Source organism: Oenanthe melanoleuca, unplaced genomic scaffold, assembly GCF_029582105.1.
Source record: "Oenanthe melanoleuca isolate GR-GAL-2019-014 unplaced genomic scaffold, OMel1.0 S035, whole genome shotgun sequence".
In the NCBI taxonomy this organism is placed as follows: Eukaryota; Metazoa; Chordata; class Aves; order Passeriformes; family Muscicapidae; genus Oenanthe; species Oenanthe melanoleuca.
Window position 1 is genome coordinate 64376 of NW_026612684.1, and position 3676 is coordinate 68051.

The 3676-nt window shown below is 55.4% G+C and overlaps 1 long non-coding RNA gene across 1 annotated transcript; it reads left to right on the plus strand.

Annotated features, from left to right (window-relative positions):
- The first annotated feature begins 249 nt into the window (after positions 1–249).
- Positions 250–3004, plus strand: LOC130266408 (uncharacterized). The gene is made up of 3 exons (XR_008842877.1): positions 250–341; positions 1028–1148; positions 2254–3004. It is a non-coding gene; the product is annotated as an uncharacterized LOC130266408 (long non-coding RNA).
- The last annotated feature ends 672 nt before the right edge of the window (positions 3005–3676 follow it).

Genomic DNA, 3676 nt, shown 5'->3' on the forward strand with positions numbered 1-3676 from the left:
CTCAGACCCCTCAATTCCCCTCAATTCCCCTCAGATTCCCCCCCAATTCCCCGCTTTTCCCCACAGCCCTACCTCAGCTTCCTACACAGCCGCTCTCCCCTCACGCTCTTTCCGCCGCGTGCGCGGGCTCCTCCCAGCCAATAGCGGCGCGCCTCTCCCCGAACCAACCAATCAGCGCACGGCTCCCCTCAGCAACACCCGCCTCCCGCGCGCGCTGCAGCCAATGAGAAGCCAGGCGGGAGTGGCCCCGGGCGGGCGCTTAGGGAGGCGCTGCAGAGAGCGGGGCAGGCGCCGGGAGAGGACGAGGGGCTGCGGGAGTTGCTGAGGCGGCGCAGGGACAGGTACGGGAGGGGCGGGGCGGGGTGAGGGGTGGGGGGTGGGGAGCTAAAGGGGGGTCTGGGGGGCATTTGGGGAGGGGCTCAGGGGGGTTTTGGGGGAGTCTGGGGGTTTGGGGGGAGGGGTCTGAAGGGGTTTTAGGGGGTTTTGGGGAGGGGTCCTGGGGGCGTCTGGGGGCGTCTGGGGAGTTCTGGAGGGTTTTGAGGGGGGTCTGGGGTTCCTAAGAGGGGTTTTGGGGAGCAGTCTGAGGGGGGCTCTGGGGGGCACTTGGCGGAGGGGTCTTGGGGAGGTCTGGGGGTCCTAGAAGGGGTCTGGGGGGTTTTGGGTGGGGGGTTCTAAGGGGGGGCTGGAGGGTTTGGGGGGGTTGGGGGGATTTTGGGGGCGTCTGGGGGGCTTGGGGGGGGTCTGAGGGGGCTCTGAGGGCATTTAGGGAGGGGTCCTGGGGGGTCCTTGAGGGGTTTTTGGGAGGGGTCTGGAGGGGATTTTGGGGGGGTCTAGGGGGTTTTGGGGTTCCTGGGGGGGTCCCAGGGGAGGTTTGGGGGTCCTGGGAGGGTTTTGGGGTTCTCGGGGGGGGGGGGGGGGGGGGGAGTAGGGCCCGGGGCAGATTTGGGGGTCCCAGGGATGATTTGGGGTTCCTGGGGGGGGGGTCCCAGCCCCACCCTGACCGGGATCTGGGGGGTTTTGGGGGCAGGGGGATCCCCCCTCAGTTTGGAGGGGTGCCCAAGGTGCTCCCTCCCCAGAAACTCTCCAGGGTCCCTGGAAGTGGCTCCTGTTCCACCGGCCCGTGCCCGCCTGATCCAGGACGGGCCCCAGTGAGTCTGGGGGCTTCGGGGGGGAGGGGGCTGGGAGGAGTTTTAGGGGGGTCTGGAGGGGTTTTTGCGGGGGCTGGGGGGATCTGGGGGGGATCTGGAGAAACCCTAAAATCCCCCAAAACTCCCTGAAATCCCCTAAAATCCCCCAGAAATCTCCCCAAATCTCCCCAAATTCTCCCAAAACCCCCAAAGATCTCCCAAAATCCCTCAAAATCCCCTGAAAACCTTAAAATCTCCCCTAAATTGCCTCAAAACCCCCAAATCCCCTCACGAAATCCCTCCGAAATCCCCCTTGAAGTCCCCCAAATTCCCCCCAAATCTCCCCAAAATCTCCCCAAAATCCACCCAAGAATTCCCTGAAATCCACCCAAATTCCCCCCAAATTCCCCCCAAATCTCCCTAAAATCCACCCAAGAATTCCCTGAAATCCCCCCATAATCCCCCCAAATCCCCCAAAAATCTTCCAAAATCCCCCCAAATCCACCCCAAAATCCATCAAAATTCCCTGAAAACCCCAAAATCTCTCCAAAATCCCCCCAAATCCTCCACATACCATCCCCAAATCCTCCCCAATCCCCCTGAAATCTCCTAAAAATCCCCTGAAATCCCCAAAATCCCCCCAAATTTCCCCAAATCTCCCAAAATCCCTCAAAATCCCTCCACAAATTCCCTGAAATCTGCCCAAATTCCCCCAAAATCCCCTGAAATCCCTCCTGTGGGAACCCTGGGTGTTCCCCTGGCCTCCTTGGGGGTCTCAAACCCCCCTGGCGAGGGTCTCAAAGACCCCTGAGTGACACCCAGGTGTCTCAGGCGCTGAATTCAAACCCCTGGGGGAAATTACCAACACAGAGGGAATGGAAACAAGCCACCAAAATTAGTACAGTGTAAATTAGACTGTTAGAACGTAGATAAATAGACTTTTGGGGATGTTCATGATAAGGGACACGTGGCCAAAATGGAGAATTTGGGGTGTGGATACTTCTTCCTCCTCCTTCTCCGTGTCATCCATGCTGGGTGACATGCTGGCACTTTCAGAGTGGATGGGGACAGAGCTGGACTGTTGAACAAAGTTGTATTGTATTGGAAAGTTGTTATAAACATTTAGCAGGTCATGCAGACTATCCAAGAGCAGCCCTGCCTTCAGCAGGCAGATCCATCCTGGATGCCCGGCTGGACAGAGCGCTGTCAGCCGGGCAAAGAGTTCCTGAGACAGGAAACAATGAACAATCCTTGGAGCCTCTGAAACCGTCTGCTGCAATCTCTCATCGGCGGCTTTGGGAAAACCAGGATTTGAACCACTGCATGTCCTCCTGAGGTGATCTCGGGGCTAAGGAGACACCTCGGGCTGTGACATTTGTGCACCCCAAATGTCCTTTTCAGACCCCAAATTCTCCTTTTCATACCCCAAATCTTGTGCATCACAAATTCCTTTTCCTACCCCAAAATCTCCTTTTCCCAACCCAAATCCCCTTTTCCCACCCAAAATCTCCTTTTCCCACCCCAAATCCTTTCCTGTCCATCCAAAATTCCCTTTTCTCACCCAAAATCTCCTTTTTCAATCCCAAATCCCCTTTTCCCACCGAAATCCTGACCTCAAATCCTCAAAACCCACCCAAAACCCTCTTTTCCTCCCCCAAATTTCCTTTTCCATCCTAAAATCTCATTTTTCCATCCCAAATCCTTCCCCTTTTACCCCAAAATCTCCTTTTTCCACTGCAAATCCGTTTTTTAGAGTCTCCCAGGAGTTTTTGGGGTTTTTCCCAGCATTGTACCCAGGGTCTCTGCAGACATTGCACCTGGCGCTGCCCCCACCCCAAATAAATCCCAGATCAACAGCAATTAAATCCCAAACCAACCCCAAATCCCCTTTTTAGAATTCCTCAGGTGTTTTGGGGGTTTCCCATGGGGTTTTGGGGTTTTTCCCACCCCCAGGATTGTACCCAGGGTCTCTCTGCAGACATTGCATCTGGACCTGCCCTCACCCCAAATCAATCCCAAATCAACCCCAAATCAATCCCAAACCAACCCCAAATAATCCCCAAATGACCCCTGCTGTGCCCCCCAGGGTGGAGTGGTTTTGGAGGGGAGTTTGGGGTCTGGTGGGTTTGACCCCAAAGTTTGGGGATATGCAAGGTTTGATCCTAAAGTTTGGCGGTGTTGACACCCCAGGGTTTGGGATGAGGGGGTTTGACCCCAGAATTTTGAGATCAGGGCGGCTGGACACCCAAAATATTTCAAACCCCAGAGTTTGGGAATTGGGGGTTTTGATCCCAAATTTAGCGTTTGGGGGTTTTGACCCCCAATTTTGAGGGGTAGAGGTTGAGATCAAAATGATTCCCTGAAAACAGTGGCAGGATCGGGATTGGGAACAGGATCGGGAATGGGAATGAAATAGGGATTAGGATTGGGGACAGGATTGGAAACAGGATCAGGATTGGGAATGAAATAGGGATTGGGAATGAGAATGGGATCAGGATTGGGAAAGGGATCGAGATGGCAAATGAGATCGGGATGAGATTGGGAATGGG